This window comes from Stenella coeruleoalba, assembly GCF_951394435.1.
Source record: "Stenella coeruleoalba genome assembly, chromosome: 9".
NCBI lineage: Eukaryota > Metazoa > Chordata > Mammalia > Artiodactyla > Delphinidae > Stenella > Stenella coeruleoalba.
Window position 1 is genome coordinate 68,730,197 of NC_137155.1, and position 21,388 is coordinate 68,751,584.

At 41.3% G+C, this 21,388-nt stretch overlaps 1 long non-coding RNA gene across 2 annotated transcripts in view; it reads left to right on the forward strand.

Annotated features, from left to right (window-relative positions):
• The window catches only part of LOC307191343, a 34,431-nt gene that overhangs the window by 11,939 nt on the left and 1,104 nt on the right, over nt 1-21,388 (forward strand). For both annotated transcript variants that reach the window (XR_013829709.1, XR_013829710.1), the window contains exon 6: nt 9,321-9,483. This is a non-coding gene — a long non-coding RNA (uncharacterized lncRNA). The remainder of the gene's footprint in view (nt 1-9,320; nt 9,484-21,388) is intronic.

Genomic DNA, 21,388 nt, shown 5'->3' on the forward strand with positions numbered 1-21,388 from the left:
CCTGGTTGGGGAACTAAGACCCTGCAAAGTGCGCAAAAAAAAAGAAAAGAAAAAAAAAAACTGATTGGACTTGATGATAGACTGACTATGGGTGGAGAGGGAAAGAAAGGGACCAGGAATGATCTCCACGTTTCTGGCTTCCATAAATACATTGCTAATGGTGCCATTTCCTAAGATTAGGAACATGAAAGAGGACCAGGCTGGCTAAATCTTGGGAGGGGTTAGATGGATGGTTTGGTTTGGTGCATGCTGAATTTGAGGTGCCTTGATACATGAAAAGATGTGAAGTAGGCAACAGGATACATAGGTTGTGCTGCAGCTTTTCTATCTGCATTTCCAGCCTCCTCTCTACCCTGCCTGCTGTCCTGGGAGGCTGAACTGCAGCAGCCAACTCCCTTTGCTTTTGGCTTCAGATTGGGTCGGTTCAATGGAGAGCAATGGCAGGAGATCAGAGGAGGAAAAGGAGTGAAGTGGGTCTTTATTTTCCTGGCTTCTTCCCTGCAGAGTTGCTGTGGGCTGGCTGCAACCCTGAACCAAAGATCACAGCTCTTGTCGGACAGCCTTCTCCACCAAGCCCTCTCTCTCCAGGGTCTGGCTGTGCCCTTGCTTCTTTCAGAATACTGTGCTACCTCTGACAATTTCCCTATAGTCTGTCCACCCACTCAAGTTGCACCAATCTGAGGGTATTATTCATTTCTGCCAGAGTCCTGACTGATACATCCATGCAGAATTCAAAGGACAGGTTCAGGCTGGAGATGTATTTTGTGAATCACCTGTTTGTAGATGTAGCAGAAGCAGATGTGGAGATTAAACTCCTTTGTGGGCGAACAGCGTGGAGAGTGTTTAGGATAGAGCTTCAAGAATCTCTACCTTGCCTCCCACTGAAACAGGGCAGTGAGAAGAAGCCTCACTGAACAGAGCCTCTGGGACCCCCTTGGGTCATTTAAAGGGAGGCTAGGCATCTAGTCTTGACCATCCACCATGGCATCACACAGCAAGAGAGGGACACTTCACTAAAGGGAAATCAGAATGATATTAAAATGGGAGAATGGATGCTGGGTGGCTGGATACAGCACACACACACACACATCCACACATACATGCATACACACCTACATACGTTTATTAAAATGGGATACACATATTTCTGCTTTTTCAGCAAGATTATTTCTGCTGTAAGTGACAGAAAATCAAAAATGGTAGTAACATAAACAAGGTAGCAGTTTATTTCTCTATCACATAAATGAAGTTTGGAGATAGTTCAGGGCTGGTATAGATAGCACTCATGGTTTAAGGATTAAGGTCCCTTTATCTTGTGGTTCCACCATCCTCGGCATACAAGTTCCACTTCATGGTTCAGGATGGCTACTTGTGCTCCAGTCATCTTGTCTGCATTCCAGCCAGCAGGACGTTTTTCAGATGTTGCACATAACAGTTATATCGATACTTATATCTCATTGGCCAGAACTGAGATATATGACCATATCTACTGGTGAGCTATTGAGGAATATCTTTGCTTCAGATGGCAGTGTGCCCAGCATAAAACCAGGAGTTCTAATATAAAGGAAATAGGGGAGAATGGAAATTGGGACACCACTAGTGGTCTTTGCCAAACATGTTATCGTGTAACTTGTTTTCTTTTTCATTCAAAAATTTTTCCAACTTTTGATGACTCTTTACCAGTCATAGCTATGCTGTAATATCCTTCCATGATGTACTGTGTCTTCTAATCCAAATCACCCATGAAAAATATTAGATGACATCAAGGATCCAACACACGGCTAGCACAGCTTAGGAAGGTTTCTTAAACCAACTCAGCTCAACTCCACAGATCTTACAACATTAGAGTCCAAAGGGCCTATAGAGAACATCCAGTCTGGGAGATGGAAGAGTGACAGGTCAAGGCACATATTTCAGCAAAGTGCAGCCTGGCTGCAAAAGCCTGCCTCCTGCAGCTAGTTCTGACTTTCTGTGATTTAAAAATTCTAGGGGATCTTTGATGCATGGGCACATTTTACACCCTGCTTTAGGCAGATGTGAATGTGCACATGTTACCCCTGGCTACACATCAATTTCTAGACAGGAATAAACTACCCATTGCTTCTTTTTCTAGGAGGCATATGATGCTGTGGTGAATGGGGCCATAAATTTCTGTAGGAGATGAAAATCCCACAGTAGGCACTCATTACCTTGTCTTTGGACTGCCTTTTCCCATAGCAAATACAGTCAATTTTGTTTTGGGGGCTGGTAGGGAAGGTAGTTGTTGGCTCAAAGAATTTGGCTCATTAAGTCAGCGTAAAGCAACCAAAAAAAAAAAAAAAAAAACCTTAAGCGATGTGGAATAGAAACAATTTCAAAGTCCAGCCAAAGGTAGGTTGGGAAGTGGGTAGGGTATCAGGATTTTTCTCATTATGATGGATCTATTTACTTCTTGTGCAGGCATTTCATGGCTTAAGGGATCAACAACTACTCTGTTTGTGGCAAATTGTCTTTGAATTCTAGAGTTATCAAACCTTGTCTTAGATACATGACAAAGAATGTAGCATGGTGAAAGGGGCTTATAATAAAAATGGTATCTAGTATGTAAGATTGTTGGTGAGAAACAAATGAAACTGTGAATGACAAATAATATTATCAACTTTAGACTGCTCCACCAGTGTTATTTTAATCATCATCTTCTTTGTGTCATGGCTCCAGCCCAGATGTTACTGTTTAGCCAACAGGAGTTATATGTATTAGTCTGATGTAATATTAGGTCCTAGAGAGTCCTAGGTTATTAGTCCCAAAGATCTATCTTAGCCAGATGGCCAAAAGGTTGTGTGCAGCTCTGTTCAGTGGGAGAATTAGTGAGTCATCATGAATTCTACCCATTTGTGTGGGTAGAAAGTTGTTTAATTTGAACCTAGCATCAGCAATTAAAGATATCTCTCTGGAACACTTTTAAAAGAACCTAATAATTCTCTAAGGTTATAAAACAGTAACAAGAGTTGGATAATGCCAGAGTTACTTTGGTTCCTGGTAAATTCTGTCCTCTTACCACATTGCTCATTGGTGACAATAGTTGAATAGATCGTGGTGCCAAATTATTACAGATTTTGAGTCTCCATGTGATAGCTTGCCACATGCTGACTTGTTTACCAATCCATGAAAATACCATCATACACAAAGTAGCAAGTAGAATGATTGCCTCATATATTATGTAGAAAGTGTCTTCAGGATTTCTTTATGAATAAGATACTGAAACTGCTGAATAATAGCTGTATTAGTTATCCTCTGCTGTGTAACAAATCACCCCAATCCTTAGAGACTTAAAAGTATTCCTGCGGGTCAGGAATTCGAGCACAGCATAGTTGGGTGCCTCTGGCTGCATGTCTATCAGGAGTTTGCAATCAAGCTATCAGCTGGGGTTGTGATCTCATCTAACAGCTCAGCTGGTGGCAGTGCTGGGGTCCACCCTAAAGCTCACTCACACGGTCATTGACAGGCCTCAATCACTTGCCATTAGGGCCTTTCCATGGGGCTGCCTCATGACATGGCAACTGGCTTTTCATGGGACCAGTGAGAGAGAGAACCAGAAGCTAGTCTTTTATAATTTAATCCCCAAAGTAACATGTTATCACTTCTGCCATATTTCATTCATTAGAAATGAGCCAATAAGTCCAGTCCACAGGACTGGAGGGAGTACACAAGGGCATGAACATTAGATAGTGGGAATCGTTAGGGATTTTCATAGAGGCTTCCTACAGCAATGGCATTGGAGTTTTATAATTTTGAAATAATAGTTTGGCAGATGGCCTTCATTTTTTAAAATTATTTTGCTTTTACATAGTAGCTAATGTTGAACATTTGTTATTGAAATGAGGCTCTGTGAAGTTAGGTATCTGCTGATAATTTCCTAGAACGTGCTTAATGTCAGCTAAAGTTTTATGGAGGTATTTTTTATAGGTTCATTACAGTTCATCTAGTAAATTCTCCTTCAGTAAATTAAATAATGAACTAATTTCTACTCCTCTCATTTTTTTAAAATTAATGAACAGAAAGTACATTTTACTTGGTAAGAATTTGGCTTATTGTATATTTGACATGACTGGGCTAAATGTCATATATTCTTCCTAAACATAAGACAAATGTGTGTTTGTGTGTTCATGACTTTAATCTCTAGGCACTTCTATCAATTAGCAGAAGATACATTATGATAAAACCAACGAATATCATTTTCTTTGCCTGAAGAGCTTCATTTAATATTTCTTATAGCGCAGGTCCTCTGGCATGAATTTTCTCAGTTTTTATTTATCTGATATTTTCTTTGAGTAAAGCATTCTAGCACAACAATTTTTTCTTTCAATGTTTTAAAGATATTGTACCAGTCTCTTCTAGCCAGCATAGTTTCTGATGAAAAGTTTGCTCTCATTCTTATCTTTGTTCTCTGTACATGTTTCATAATTTGGCTTTTTTTTTAATGTATGTTCTGCTTGGAGTTTGTTGAGATGTTTGGATCTGTGGATTTATAGTTTTCATCAAATTTGGAAAATTTTCAGCCATTGTATCTTCAACTATCTCCCCTCCCCCTTTCTTCTGGGATTCCAACTACACAGGTATTACAATCCTTGATATTGCTTAGTCACTGATGCTGTGTGTGTGTGCACATGTATGTTAGTCTTTTCTCTCTCTGCTTCATGGGTAAGTTTTCTATTGCTGTGTAACAAATTACCACAAAGTTTGAGACTTAAAATAACACCCGTTTATTAACTCACAGTTCTGTAGGTCAGAAGTCTGGCACAGTATGTTTGGATTCTCTCCTTAAGATCTCACAAGGCTGAAATCAAAGGGTTGACTGGGGATGAGGTTCTCACCTGAGGCTCAGCGTCCTCTTCCAGATTCACTGGTTGTTGACTGGTTCATTTTCTTGGGGTTATAGAATTGAGGTCCCCATTTCCTTGCTGCTTCTCAGCACATTGCTGGTCTTTGCAAATGGAGGCTGCCCACTTTCCTTTCCACATGGGTTTCTCCATTATCAAGTCAGCAGCAGTACTTTGAGTACTTCTCCTGATTTTGATCCCTGACTTCCTCTCTGTGGTCACCCAGAGAAGCTCTGTGCTTTCAAAGGGCTGAGGTGCTCAGCTCAGGCCTACCTGGATAATCCCTCTTTCTTAACATCATCAGTGTCCTCGGATATAACAATCACCAGGGTGGAATCTATCATGTTCATAGTCTTGTGGATTATGTTGGGGGTGTATACCCAGGGCACAAAATCTTGGGGGGACATCTTAGAATTCTGCTTACCATGGATAGTTTTACTGCTATTTCTTCAAGTTCAGTTATCTTTTCTTCTGCAGCATCATACCTGTCATTAATTTCATTTAGTATATCTTCTATCCAGACATTGTATTGTTCATCTCTAAAAGCACCAGTTAGGTCTTTTAAAAACCTCCCATTTCTCTCCTCATAATGGTCCTGTTTTCCTCTACCTTCTTGAATATAGACCATATTTATAATAACTGTTTCAACATCCTTGCTAATTCCATCATGTTTTTCATTTCTGGTTCTATGTTTTTTTAATCAAAATTTCTCTTGGTTATAGATAATATTTCCTGCCTCTTTGCATGCATGGTGATTTATGGTTAGATGTTGGACACTGTGAATTTTACATCTCTGAATGTTTGGTTTTGTTGTATTCCTTTAAATTGTGTTGGATTTTGTTTCGGCACACAGTTAAGTTACTTGGAGTCCGTTGGATCCTTTCAACTTTTGCCTTTAAGTTTTGTCAGGGCAAGTCCTGAGCTGCCTTCAGTCAGGAAATAATTTAGCCCTCCCACTAAGGTGGCACAGTTTTGATAATTCTTCATAATGCCCCACGTATTAAAAACCTTTCCACCCAGGCTTGTGCAACACAAACCATTCCCAGCCCTGTGTGATCTCTGGGAATTGTTATGCCTTCGCTTTTTCAGTGGGTCTTTTCCTGGCCTTGGGTAGTTTTCTTTCACACAGCAAACAGTAGAGCTCAGCCAAATACTTGAGGGTGTTTCTCTGCAGATCTCCAGAGCTCTCTCTTTCTCAGGAGCTCCCTCCTTTCTGGTAATTTGTCTTGGAAATTCTACTTGCCTTAGCCAATATCTGCCTTTCAACTCAGCAAGACTTCTGTGGTCCCTTTGGGTTCCCTGCTTTTGTACTGCAGCCTGGAAACTACCTCCAGGCAGTAAACTGGTACAATTGTAGGGCTGACCTTATTTATTTCCTTTCTTTCAGAGATGGTAGATCTGCTCTGCCTTTTCTCCAATGTGTGAAAATAGTTGTTTCATATATTTTGTCCATTTTTCTAGCTGTTTAAGGTGAGAGAATAAATATGGTCCCCGTTATTCCATCTTGGCTTGTAGTGGAATGTTTATGATGAAACCAAAATAAATATAGAATTTTACTTTTAAGAACTTTTAGAGTATAGAATAATCTTCATTTTAGGTCTAATTGAACTCTGATTAGTCTGCCTTTCAAATATACAGCTAGTGCTAAGTATTAGGGTGTAGTTGCTTTTCTATGTCTTAAATAGCAAGGAGTTCACATAGGAAGAGGGTGTGTAGGAGGTTTTTGACAGAGTGGAAAAGTGTTAAGAAGAACATGGAAGAAGATACCATGTCAAGGGGACTGTTGCACTGGCTGGGCTCATTGATTCCACAAGTATTCCCTCAGCAAACATTTTTGCCAAGTACCTGTTATCCTGGCTTTCCCACAGCCTGGAGCAAGCTAAGGAGCAGGTGCAGCTGGAAACTTTTGACTACCAGGCTCTCCGCCTGTGCTCAGGAGCTGCTGTGGCTGCTTCCCTCTTTTCGTCCTTTGGATGCCATTTTTAAGGATCAGGACCATCCTTAGATCCAGGCAAGATGGTTTTTCTGTCCTGAGCCCTGTGCTTTCGACATCTGTATTTCACAGATACAGAAAACATACGATCGTTAAAAACACACCCTATCCTGTCACTGGGATCCAGAGCTCGGCTCTGGCGTAGTACAACGTGCAGCATTACACATCTACTCTCGCGACTAATACTGTTCAGAACCCAGAGAAACACGTATCCACAACTTTTGCCAAAATTGCTTTTAAACAACAGGTGCTGGTAGCTGAGTGCCCTGAAGGTCTGTGTTTTACCACAGCAGACGTTAGAGATGGACGCTGCTTTGGCATGAGGATTTGAGTGGCAGAAATGTGTAGTAAAGAGAAGACAAATTAACTGTTGAATGCATCCTCTCGGAAAGCAATAGATTCTCGCACAATGAAACATCATTTTCCAGTAATGCCGCGTGTTCATGTTCTTGCTTCTCCTCATGTTCCAATCCGTGGTTCCAGAGCGCAGCGTTCACAGCAATCGCCTATGGTGGCCGAGGAATAGTTTGCAATATTAATTCGTATTATTTTAAAATTTGTTTGTATGTAGGCCTAGATGTAACATGAGTAAAATGCAATACCAATGCTTTGCACTGTTGACTAAATGGATAATATTTTGCCAGTTTGAGTTTTCCAGGAAGCAAATGCCAAGACAGAGTCAGAAGAGCAAGAAGATTGTTTGGGGAGATGCCTGTGAAAGATACAGGGAAGAGAGAGAAGAGTGGTCAGGAAAAGCCTTCAGACCACAAAGTAGGTCTAACACCGATGAAAGGAGACAGGAAAGGAAGGAAGTTTGGGTAGGAAAAGTCTCAGACTGAAATACAGCTCGGAGAAAATCTTGACCAGCCCAATAAAGAATAATTTTTAGTTTTACTTGGACCCTTGGTCCTACAGACATTAAAGCCTGCCGAGTTGCCATTTCTCTCAGAGCTAGACCTCTCTGCCCTAAGTGTAGCAATCTGACCCTATCGGCCTGTTTTTTTAGGCCCACTTTGTTGTTTCAGAAATCTGATTCTTAACTATAACTTGTCCCAATTCATTTAAAATGTGCCCAAACCCTTTCTCCTGGCCCAAGCTGGGTCAAATGGACAGAGGGAGGGGCAAATTGGGAGGAATAAAATCTCAGGGGTGGGTAGAGCAATGAGACTGGTGGTATTTGGTGTAAATGTTGCCAACATTGAAACTAGCAATGAAGAGTGGGTGTTATAAGGCAGGAAAAACATATTGTCTTCAGAGGAAATTGAATAGTGAACTTAATGACAGCACACAACTGACATATCTGGACTTTTCATTTATCTTAAAGAGAAAAATAGCATAACAGACTCGCTCTTGACATATACTTTCAAGTGTCATTTTAAGATGTCAAACAGATCAGTGCATGCTCAGAAATATTAATGAGAAACGTTGAATTCATTCTCAAGATTTTCATTAAGTCGGACTCGCCTGGCTCTGTTCCTTTGTTTTCAAAAGGCTGAATGCTTGGCAGAAGATGTAGGTATTTGGGGAAATTTTAGAATTGCATATATTGGAGCAGATTGGTTGTGTCCAGAAAGTGCTGTTACTGGGAGCACTGAATTATTATGTTACTGTGCAAATGAATACAAAATAACAGGCCTGGCTGGGCAGCGTCCAGATGGCAGCCCTTACAAGCTGTTTGGCTTTGGAATAGTCACTTGACCTCTCTGTACCTTGGGTTCCTCATCCCTAGCAAGGAGGGAAAATGATAGCTCTTATCTCCTTAGACTACTGTGATGATGAAATGAGATTATACACGTGAATAAAATAGTAGAATGGCACCTGGCACATACCAACCATTCAATAAATATTCTTTATAATGATTGTCTCTTTATCCGTGGGTATTTGCTCCCCTCCGTGGATTGATTATACTTCTAAGCTTAGCTGGCTGCCTTGCAATATGTGTTCATTAGGAGAGTGTTGAGTGGATCAGTTTAAACTCATTACCACTACAAATTACTAAAATAAAACAGCTCAAGGATCCTGTGATAATAGCAGTGGGTCACCCTTGCAGCAAAAGACGAGGTGGATGAGGGTGGATCGTCCGTTTAAAATCACTGCCATCGGGGCTTCCCTGGTGGCGCAGTGGTTGAGAGTCCGCCTGCCGATGCAGGGGACGCGGGTTCGTGCCCCGGTCCGGGAGGATCCCACATGCCGCGGAGAGGCCGCAGCGGTGAGAGGCCCGCGTACCGTAAAAAAATAAGTAAATAAATAAAACCACTGCCATCAATCTACCACACAGGTTTTGAAATGATTCTTCTAAAGGGCATAAAAGTAGTTTATTTTTCATGCCTGTTCTTGTAATATGCTACAGATGCTGTGAAAAACAAGGACAAGAAGTGGGAGGCAGGAGTTCTTAGATGAGATTTAAGATATTACTTGCCAAAGAGTTCTGGTCTTGCGTTCTTATAATTCAAAATTGTTTCCCACAGGTCTCAGTAGCGACATCGTGAAGTTGGTTGAGTGGCAGATGAGAAAAACATACGGCTCTCTGACACTCCAGGGCCTCTGCTCTGCTACTATCCACCGTTCACCCCCAAAGACCAAGGAGCCATGGGACCAGAAACCCCTATATTCCTTTGGAATTCCGAATTGGTAATATTAACAGGGAATATGGGAATTCGGGGGCCTTGAAAGGAACTTGAAGTCAGTAAATCAAATTCTATTTGACCTGCTTAGATTTGTTAAGATTTCTTTCTTCCATTCTGGCCAACCTCACTACGGATTAGAAGCCAGAATCCTTCCCATTCTTCCCCAGGAGTCAATTCTGAATGCTTTTCTTTCTTGAGATGCAGACCTAGGAGAACAAAACCTAAGATATGCAATTCCATCCTTGTCTGCTTCTCATCCCACCTTTGAATTCTAGTTCCATGTCTGAAGAATTATTCCCTCCTTGACACTGGACATTTCAAGGGAGAGGAGCTCACCAGAAGGGAATGGCCTCGCGCGTTAGGTCTAAGGATAACCATCTCTCCTAAAAGATAACTTGGGGTCAATTTGACACAAAGGTTCTTAAGACAAAACTCTCCACCCTCTAACACTCATAGTAGCTGGCGTGCCATCTGGAAGCACACATATGACTGCCACTGTGAGACAGGCCACAGCTCTCAAAATGCATCCCTTAAGTCTCTTACAGGCTTGACACCCCAGGTTTCTTCCACTTGCTCATGCATCAGGGCTTGGAATCTTCTCCCTCTCCTGTTTACAATTCTTATATTACTTTGAGCCCACTTGCCTCTAAAGGTGAGGCCCCTGGAATGAAATCCTTGACTCCAGGTGTGTTGTGACAGGGCCAGGTAGATAAATGATAACCAGTGAGGTAGATTATTTCTGCTCAGGAATCTTGTGGAGAAATCCTAGACTAGACTATACTCAATAAATACTTTTGTCTACTCTTAGGATGGTTAAGGTATCCAAGCTGTCATTTTCATCTTCCTGCTTTGAAGTTCCAGGGAGAACTTGATGTCACCTACCATTAGCCACTCTCTTGAATTAAAAGTCTTCTCCATGTCACCCAAAATCCTGCCCAAGAATTCAAACACTTTGTGTTCTAGGAAAACTGACAGAACTGGCCCTCAGGTAGTGAGATATTTTCAGGAGAAATTTTTCATGAATCTGGATTCTTGCATCTTCCTGTACTTAGAAAAGCACTAAGACATCAACTAAGATGTTTGTTCCTCCTGAGTAGCAGTGACCTTCTACCGAGATATATGCTTGGTTGCATGTACCCCCTTCACCAAAGTCACATTTATACCAACCTCCCCTCTTACCTCTTCAGAGCAGTTCTCCGAGCTCTCTGAGAGACCACCTTCTAGGTTATAATCCTCAGGTCAGTTCGAATAAAATTTTCCATTTCTTTTTTAGATTGACTATTGATTAATTTTTTGTTGACATCCTCATCCCAACTGATGTTCCTTTGGGGTCTTAGGAAGATGATTACAGCATGGTGGCCCTCTGTGATGTCAAGTTGGCCCTTGGGAAACAAGCACACTTGCCTACCATTGGTGGGAGTGTTGCTTCCACTGCATGTCTCTTTTCTTGCTCTAGCAGCTCTAGCCAGTCCCTCACCTTACATCCCCGCAGGTGAGAATCAAGTACCAATTGCCATATTCTTCAGTCTCTGGGGGACGAGTGTCAAGCAGTCTTACTTCAGTCTCATGGCAGTCCCTTCACTGGCCTCTCTCTCCTCCTGTAAAGCATTTCACTGTAGGCTGCCAGCTCCTTCACGAAAGTTCTCTCTGATCAATTTCCTTGAGAGTAATTCTTTTTTTTGTTAGTTGCTGGGGAACTCTTTTAAAAATTTTTTTATTGAAGTATAGTTGATTTACAATGCTGTGTTAATTTCAGGTGTATAGCAAAGTGATTCGTGTATATATATATATATATATATATATATATATATTCTTTTTCAGATTCTTTTCCCTTATAGGTTATTACATAATATTGAGTATAGTTCCCTGTGCTATACAGTAGGTCCTTGTTGGTTATCTATTTTAGATATAGTAGTGTGTATATGTTAATCCCAAATTGCTAGTTTATCCCTCCTCCCGATAGTAATTTTTTTTTTTCTGGCCATTCCCTACGGCATGTGGGATCTTAGTTCCCTGACCAGGGGTTGAACCTTTGCCCCTTGCATGGGAAGCACGGAGTCTTAACCACTGGACCTCCAGGGAAGTCCTGTAATAGTAATTTTTCATTGACCTGTACTCAATATTTTTGTAATTTTCTGCAAGTATGCTAAACTTCAATAAAGAAGTTTATTTGAACATTTATCTTGCATTGGCAGTTACAACTTAGCTTCTAGTTGCTTAGCTACAACTCCTGACAAGCTTAGGAGCACACACATGTGAGTAGGAAGTGTCATTAGCTATACAAGGACATGCCACAGGGTTTCTTTAAAGCAGTGGTGAGCATACTTATGTGACCTAGGGGTTCATTTGCAATCACCATTAACCAAACTAATGAGGCAATGTCTGTGTACCCTGGAGAGTGTAACAGAGGAATTAGAGGTTTTCAAGAGCTACAAGCTGCAAGTGAAAGAACTCCAGCAGCTAAAAGGCTTGTGATTTGATAATGAGAATGCTGCGGTGTTTGTGTTTGTTTTGTAACTTCAGACTTGTTGAATAGGTTTTTTAGAACTGAGATGTATATGAACTCTTTTGTTGAAATTAAGAAGGGTCAGTTCGACTGAAAAGTAAGCTAGGTGACTGAAGGGCATTTTATCGCCTCAAATAGAAATATCTACTTTTACGTATGTGTATGTATGTATATGTATATATACACATTTTTGCCTTATCGCTTAAATACCAAGGATAGTGACAAACACGTTAGACCTTTTATATCTTGCCTCTCATTAATCACTCCCTCAAAGAAAGTGTCTTACCCCAATAGAAACAAAAACTTCCCTTTGGGGAGATGATTCTGTATTTTAAGTGTTAGCAATTGTCTGGGTACCAGTGGTGGTACCATGCTTTGGTTGAGTATCTCTGACTTAACCTAGAGCACCTCTTTATCTCATTGGATAACCTTGAAAGTCAAGCCATGGCCTTGTCTTTGGGTGTTTCTTTTTAAAGAAAGATGGTTAGAGAAGGTGACCTTCTGGTATACTCCTCATGGTTTAACATGAGGCACACCAGCTGTGTTCTGTGAAATAAGCAACTTTCCCAAACAATGACCCTTATTCATCATTAAGGCCTTCACAGTTAAAAATAGGTTAACCAAATTTGCCGACTACTCATTTTAGTGTACTGTATTACTGTGCAATTTGAAAGATAGAAAGATACAGTCTAATGGCTTACAGTGGAGAATTTGCTCCTAGGTTGAAGACTTTCTGATGAGTTATAAATGAGATTTCACTCACAGGGGCAAATCTCTCTTGTAATCCTGAAGGCATTTTTTTTTTTTTAAATGCAGTTACCTTATGCACAATAGTTTTGACATTTTATCAGCATGCAATTAAAGTCCCTTTGTCTAAGGTGCTAGCTCTAAACTCTTGAATAGATAGAAGCTCAGAATGAACTGTGTTGTGCGTTTCAAGAAAGAAATTAATTTGACAATTGGTGCAGTTCCGTCCCCAGGAGGGAGTGAGCAGTGCAGTGCTGCTCTCTGTCGGGCCGCTGCAGAAACATACAGGATGCATTTTGTTTGTCTGCCAAGAAAGTCTTCCCGAGGAAATTTTCCCAATCACTTCCCTGGGAATAATCTGGCTGCTTATTCAACACAGAGACTACTTTCAGCCGAAGTGCAAGAGAAACCCAATAAGCTAAGCAATAGAGCGGAAAACAAAATACGTTAAAACTCCTTTGGTGGGCGCTGAATGTTTGTTTCCCCTCAGATTCATATGTTGAAGCCCCAATCCCCAATGTGATGGTATTTGGAATAGGGTCACTGGGAGATAATTAGGATATGAAGGCACAGCCCTCATGAATGGGATTAGTGCCTTTGTAAAACAGATGCTTTCACACAACACTGTAAATCAACTATACTCCAATACAAAATAAAAATCTAAAACAAAAAAAGGCCTTTTCTGCATTGATTGAGATGATCACATGATTTTTCTCCTTTATTCTGTTAATGTGGTATATCACTTTTATTGATTTGTGATCGTTGACTCATCATTGCATCCTAGTGATAAATCCCACTTGATCATGGTGTATGATCCTTATATAATGCTGTTGAATTTGGTTTGCTAGTATTTTGTTGAGGATTTTGCATTCATTTGGTACCTTGATCTTGGACTTCCCGGCCTCTAGAACTGTGAAAAATAACTGTGATCTAGTTCTGGCCAATGAAATATAAGAGGAAGTCAGGGGGTGGGGTGGGGGGAGAGGTTTTCTTTCCTGATAAGAACAAGAGATGCATGCAGGAGAAGAAAGTTAATTTGCCCACTCATCCCTCCCTGTTTATAAAGCTGGTATGTGAGGCTGGGCTGCCTCGAACCTGGCAGACATCTGGTGAACATCAGGTGTTAATTCTCTGGATGAAACCACTGAGCTGCTGACCACCCTGGAAGAGCTAGCTCTGAATTTCTTGTTCCTTATGGTTTAAGCTTCTGTGGTTGACTATTCTGTTAATTAGAGCCGAATACATTGTAGCCACTGCAGATGGTCTAATGTCTGGGTAGGAGATAATGCGTCCTCACACTGCAGCCTACAGGAATACTAGAACTGGCTGTCCTACCTTCTATTCATTCTCTTAGTTGCTACTTTGATTGCTCAGAGACCTAAGAGCCCTAAGGATTACAGTTCAGTAAGATTCAGGGATGTGTAAAAGCAACCTGTATATCCAAGCTGAAGCTGGCCTCTAAAAACGTGGTTTGAAAGGCACCAAAATCCTCCACCCAGCATATAAAATAAAATAAAATGAATTTCCTTATATCCTGCTTTCAGGTCTGAAATTCTATTGGTAGAGATTAATTTTCTCAGGGTCTTCAAGAGTCCTTTCTTAGGGCTTCCCTGGTGGTGCGGTGGTTGAGAGTCCGCCTGCCGATGCAGGGGACACGGGTTTGTGCCCCAGTCCGGGAAGATCCCACATGCGGGGGAGCGGCTGGGCCCGTGAGCCATGGCCACTGAGCCTGCGCGTCTGGAGCCTGTGCTCCGCAATGGGAGAGGACACAGCAGTGAGAGGCCCGCGTACCGCAAAGAAAAAAAAAAAAAACAAGAGTCCTTTCTTAAATTACATATTTGCCTGTGCAGAGACTAGCATCTTACACTCCTATTAGCTCAAGTGTTAACTGAGATGGGGAAGTGTAAGATGGGGACAAAATGAACAGAATCTTAGGCTCTGTGAGTTAGTTGGGATCTTTGAGGTCACCTGGCCTCACACCTTTCTTTTGTAGATGAAAAATACTATGGACCAGAGAGGTTCAGTGGTTTACCCAGATAATCTCCACCTTAGAGCCAGAACCCTGGTTTCTAGACATCCAACCCAGGGGATTTTATACTCTCCTACTATCCCCAAATTAAGTGGATGGCACATTTTAAACACCTGGAGGAACTTTGCTGCAATTTCTCTAACTGGGTCTGGAATCTGTGGGCTTGAAGCTCCATTTGAATACAAAGTACAGTTTTTGCAACATGAGGAGAGATGATGGACCCTGGAGAGAGCAGACACGTGGCCAGTGGCCTCAGGATTTTGCTGAGGTCTAAGCCTGCTCTTGCCTTCTATCCACTGGAAAGGGGAGCCCTTCCTCTCACTCCTCCCACCTCCACTATTACTTACCTGGTAGATCACACATGTTTGTTTTTAATAAATACCCATTTAACGTTTTGACATTTGTTAGCCCATTTGAACAAACATGCTATATTTACAATAGCATCATGTTCTTCAGAGAAATCTATTTCTGAGACTTATCAAAGTAATCACTGCTACGTAGGCTTATTAAAGTTTTTAGAGACTGTATCATTTTTATGGGATCTTCAAATGAAAGTGTTTCTTAAAATATTAGGTCATATATTCAGACATAGTCTCATATTTTTGTCAAGCAGTTAAAGATTTATAAAGAAATGCATGCATCATTTAAAGAAAGTCTGACTTTTTATAAAAGAGCAAAAATTTGTTGCAGCATCAACAGTGATAAGTCTCTGCTTTAGACATGCAGTTTTAAAATATATTTGTTTCAAAAGAGCCACATTTGTGATTATTTTTGTTGTTTGCTTTTGCAAAGACACCTATACAGTCCTTCGATTCCAAACATTTCTAAGATCATAAATCCTGGAATGGTTTCTGTGTTCTCTTGCCCTCTGCTGGCTAAATTGAGACCTTCTTTGGAAACGTGTCCATCAGCTACGTTATGGTCACCAATGTACACCCTCCATCTTGTTCATTTTTAGGTCCATTTGACAAAAGCCTCCTTAACAGTCTTTATGCCAGAGATAAAAATCTAGCTTGAGGCCACCACTTCTCATCAAGATATCCATGACCAGCTCAGGACATCTGTCCATTCTCAAGCATCTTTTGTATTTACCCCTGCATCCTATGATTAGCACCTTATTCTATACTGTACTATTCCTGAATTGTCTCTACTGAATGATTTAACAGATATATCAGTGTGTAAATATAAGCTGTATCATTCTGTCTTGGTTATTTATTTATTTATTTTTTTGCGGTACGCGGGCCTCTCACTGCTGTGGCCTCTCCCCCTACGGAGCACAGGCTCCGGATGCGCAGGCTCAGCGGCCATGGCTTATGGGCCCAGCCGCTCCATGGCATGTGGGATCTTCCCGGACTGGGGCACAAACCCGCGTCCGCTGCATCGGCAGGCGAACTCTCAACCACTGCGCCACCAGGGAAGTCCCTGTCTTGGTTATTAATTGCTTGGTGTTTGTCTTGTTTTCCCAGTGTGACTGTCAATTCTCTAGGACTTCAACCCCCTCAGCTGAATTTAAAAGAGGCCTCGGCCATGGAAACAGCCCTCACACATCCCCTACACTCTCATGGAGTGATGAGGGAGCCCTCGTTCTTGCTGTGACCCTGCCATGACCAGGCATCCTCCAGTCTACTTGCAGTAGTCAAGATGGAGCGCACACACTTGGATAAGGCCAGCGCTTCCCTGATGAGCCCAGAGGAGGAGAGGGAACCAGCTCACAGTCTTAGATCTGATCCCCCCCCTCTCCTGCTGGTGGTGAACCCCAGCTGATGTTATTTAGGTTCTGCTGTCCCTGAGAACATGCTGCTCTCTCCTCTCTTCCACGTTAATTCTCACAAGTCTGATGTTCTGGGGAAACTCTGAGTGATTGCTGCTCCGGATTTCTACTTTCCCATTTACATCTAAATTGCAATCCGCATTATTCTGTCTCCTAGTTATTCTGAAGGTGCAAGCTTCTCTCTCTCTCTCTCTTTTTATTAATCTTACCTTTTTTTTTTCCCCAGAGGGAGGGTGGGTGGATAGATTTGAATTGGGGAGGCTGGCATTATTATCCTATGGAAAAGCTGCAGAAGTTCTCTTCTGATTTCTTCCGAGTTTTTGTTTTGTGTTGTTTTCTCGGTGAGGTAGAAAACAAGTCAATCAGCTGAATGAGGATGGGGGAGGAGAGAGGAGAGGGTATGAATAGCTGTCTGGGAGAGCCGGAGACTGGAGGACAGTATGACTGCCTAGGAGCATGAAGGCAACACTTGAGGTTTGTGGTAATAAATGTAAAGTAAGACCAGTCAGCCACGTTCCGTTCAGCTGCATCCTGTTGTGGTTTTGCCAGATGAGTACAAAGAAATGTGCAAAACAGCTAGGAGGAAAATTTCAGAGCACTCTGGTGAACACGAAAATAAGAGTTGAACAAATAGGGAGACATGCCATGTTCTTGGATTAGACAGCACAGCGTCGGGAAGACACCAGTTCTCCCCAAGCTAATACGTACATTTATTGTGATTGTGTTAAAAGTGGCCATTTATTTTTTTTCTGGAATCAGAAAAGTTGATTCCAAGCAAGAATACTCAGGAAAGCCCTGAAAAAGAGGCACAGTGGACTAAAGATATGAACAGGCTCTTCAAAGAAGAAAAAAAAAAAAAAAAAAGAAAATGGCCTTTACATAGTAAAAAGCTACTCAGTCTTGCTTATATTAAGAGAAAATTGAATTAATAAGTATTTAAAAATATGAATGCTCACCTATCTGATTGGAAAAACTCAAAAAGTTTGATAGTACCCTCTGTGAGTGAGGCTGTGGAGAAACAGGTGCTGTCCTAATTGTTGGGAGTGCAAAATGGTCCAGCCTCTAGAGAGAGTAATTTGGAATTAACTAATAAAGCTACACATGCATTTGCCTGTTGACTCAGCAGTTCTACTTTTAGGAATCTCGATAAATTCATGACTATGTGCAAGGAGTTAGTCATTCTGACATTATTTATAGTAGCAAAAGATTATAAACAATCCAAATATCCATCAGTAGGGGACTTGTTACATAAAAAACAGAGCAGCTGTTAAAAAAGAAAAGGAGTGAGAAGAAATGCTCCCTAAAAGCAAGAGTCAGAACCACAGATTAGATAGATAGATAAAAGGTAGGTACAGAACACTGTCTTTTATGTAAGAAAGGAGGAGAAATAAGAATGTTTGCTTATTTTTGCCCCAAATTAAAGTCTTGGAATGTTAAGCCAAAAGTTAGTAAAAATGGTTTCCTAGAAGGGGCAGGAAAAAGGGCCCGAGAAGACAGAGGTGGAGGTGACACTTCTCTAAATATATTGAACAATGGAAAGTCTTCCTAACCTTAAAAATAATAATAAAGTAAAATGAAAGATGAAAAGCAAACCCTAACATTGAAAACAAATTAATTTCATATGAATAACAGATTGAGGGACCATGAGCGTCTTTTTGTTGACCTTCCACTTGTGAGCTTCCCCAGTAAGTCTTGCTCTTCATCCCCAAACCGTGGAAAGCTGTGAATTTGCACAACTTGCCTCAATTATGTTTACTGTCTGTTGTCTATCTTTTCCTACTGAACAGTCAGCTCCACAGGGCAGGGATCTATATTTGTTTTGTTCACTGATGTATCCAAACAGCATATACTATGTTTTGCATATAGTAAGTGCTCAATAAATATTTGTTGAATGAATGAAACTCCTGTGGGCAAGGAAGCCATTTCTTCTTCTTTTTTTTTAAATCCTTTTTTAAAAAATTGAAGTATAATAAGGACCTACTGTATAGCACAGGGAACTCTACTCAATACTCTGTAATGGCCTATATGGGAAAAGAATCTAAAAAAGAGTAGATACATGTATATATATAACTGATTCACTTTGCTGTACACCTGAAACTAACACAGCATTGTAAATCAGCTATATTCCAATTTTTAAAAAAACCAAAAAATAAAAACTTTAAAAAAATTGAAGTATAGTTAATTTACAATGCTGTGTTAGTTTCATGTGTGCAGCAAAGTGATTCAGTTTTATATAGATAGATAGATATTCTTTTACAGATTCTTTTCCATTATAGGATATTATAAGATATTGAATATAGTCTCCTGCGCTATGGAATAGGTTCTTATTGTGCATCTAGTTTATATATAGTAGTGTATATGTGTCAATCCCAAACTCCTAATTTATCCCCGCCCCTGCCCGCAACCCAGCTATCCCCTCAGGTAACCATAAGTTTGTTTTCTATGTCTGTGAGTCTATTTCTGTTTTGTAAGTAAGTTCATTTAAATCATTTTTTTAGGTTCCACATATAAGTGGTACCATATTATATTTGTCTTTCTCTGACTCACTTCACTTAATAAGATAATCTCTAGCTCCATCCATGCTGCTGCATATGAAGGAAGCCATGTCTTGTTTGTACTTTATTTAATGCCCCAAAGCTGGTAATGGGCTAGCACAGGAATTACTAAATATATATTTTTATCTGAGCCCAGATGTTTTTAGCAGAACTCCAACTACATTTCTGTCCTCACTGTCATTATTCATGTCTGGCCAATAGCCTGGGACCCCACTGCCGTGACTTTATCTGCAGCTGGCAGTCCCTGGCAGCCAAGACATTGCCCAGGCCCGTGCTGTGTTGACTGTGGCCCAAACTGCTGAAGATTTACTCTCCTTTCTCCTTTAGTGTACAAACTTCCAGCTGAGCTGCTTTGCTATTTCAGAGGTATCTCTCCACTTCTTTCTAGTCAGCTTACAGTGACAAGAGTGATGTTTTGGATTCAAAAAGAAATAAATCTTTTAAAAATGACTATATACAGCTGAAGAAATTTCTTTCAGTAGGTTGGATTTCATAATAAACTGGATAGATCTGACTGTGCAGTCTCACTAAGAATAGCATTAACCTGGTGGTCCAGTGGTTAAGACTCTGTGCTTCCAATGCAGGGGGGGGTGTGGGTTTGATCCTTGGTCGGGGAGCTAAGATCCCACATGCCACGTGGCGCAGCCAAAAAATTAAAAAAAAAGAATAGCATCAATCTTCCCACATTCCTCTCTCATCATTTCATTCTCTCCATAACACCGACTAAAAGGCTTCAGTGTGGAGTCTACTTTTTAGAAAATTTTGCTCTGGGAGTAAGACATGTGGCTTTGAACTAATTCATCTTCCTGGGGCTCAGTTTCCACAATTTCAGCAACCCCTATCTTTCCAAGTTGCTGGAAATGCAAGCAAATATATATGTCAGTCTCCTAGCACAGCGCCCGTTCCTGGCTGAAGAGTACTTTTAATAAAAACAGGCCTCCTATTCCCACTAAAAATTGTAGGAAAAAGAGATTGGAAGGAAATATATCAAACTGTGGACAGTTATTACTGTGGCGTGTTGAGATTATTGTGCCTTTTATCTTGGTGATTTAAACTTTCCTGGGCTTGTCATATCTTGTAAAATGATTATATAGTAGTTTTATAATCAGACAGTGTGAATAAAAATGATAATTTGTATAATCCTTAACAGTTAAAAATTATTTCTCATTCCGTGATTCTGTCCCATTTCTCAGTAATAATTCACAACAAAAATCAAACTAAATAAGGGAATTCCCTGGCAGTCCAGTGGTTAGGCCTCTGTGCTTTTACTGCCGAGGGCCTGGGTTCGATCCCTGGTCAGAGAACTAACATCCACAAGCAGTCCAAAAAAAAAAAAAATCAAACTAAATAAGAGAATTTGTGTCGGTTCATTTCATGTACCACCAAAAGAATTAATATGAACACACAGACCCAGGGCCCGAAAAAAAAGCAGCCTGCAAACAAATGTGAATAAGAATGAAAACTGAGGACTTGATCTTTGGCAGAAACGTTGAAGTTGGAACTTTTAGGACTTAGTGAGCCGATGGCGAGTCTTTTAAAGCGTTGGCCGACAGAGTGGCCTCTGTGAGGCACAGAGCAGAGTGGGGTGCACGTCTCCTATCGAGAGCGGCACCCTCTCTCTGCAGGGAAGGCGTCCTCTTCGGTGGCCCTTTCGGAGGGTCATGCATGGAGCAGCCAGGTGGGAAGCACTCAGCCACCCTTGGTGATCAGCACGGAGAAAGATATCACAGCCAGGTGGGGGCAGGGGGCAGTGGACAGTCATCAGAGATTGGAACCCGAGAGGGAAGGAAGTGGCAGAGTTGGTGGCTGCTGCTCTTCGGACCTGCCAGCCACTCCCCCCTGCTGTCACTTGCAGGGGCTGTGGTCAGAGTTGCAAGAGGAGCACTGAGGAGAAAGGAGGCATTGGTGGCCGCACAGACCTCGTGCGTGACACTTCTGACCACCCCGCATTTCACAAGCGAGGAAATAGGAAGTGAGGGCCTAGAAGGGGACATGGGGCTGGCAGCCGTACACTCAGGACCTCAAAGGGCAAGCATTTTTGCCAGTACAGTTCTCCGGTAAGTGAAGATGCTGAAATTCATTTCCCGTGTGGCTTCTTTTATAGAGTGCTGACCAGCCCTCTAACTCTGGGCATCTGCAGTCTGTCGCAGAGCTTTGCAGCCTGAAAACCAAAACCAACCATTCATCTCACAGGCCTACCACATAAAGCAAGGGTCAGTGAGTTACCAAAATTGATATTTATTATGGGGAGAATTTTTTTTTTTTTCTCAGTACGCGGGCCTCTCACTGTTGTGGCCTCTC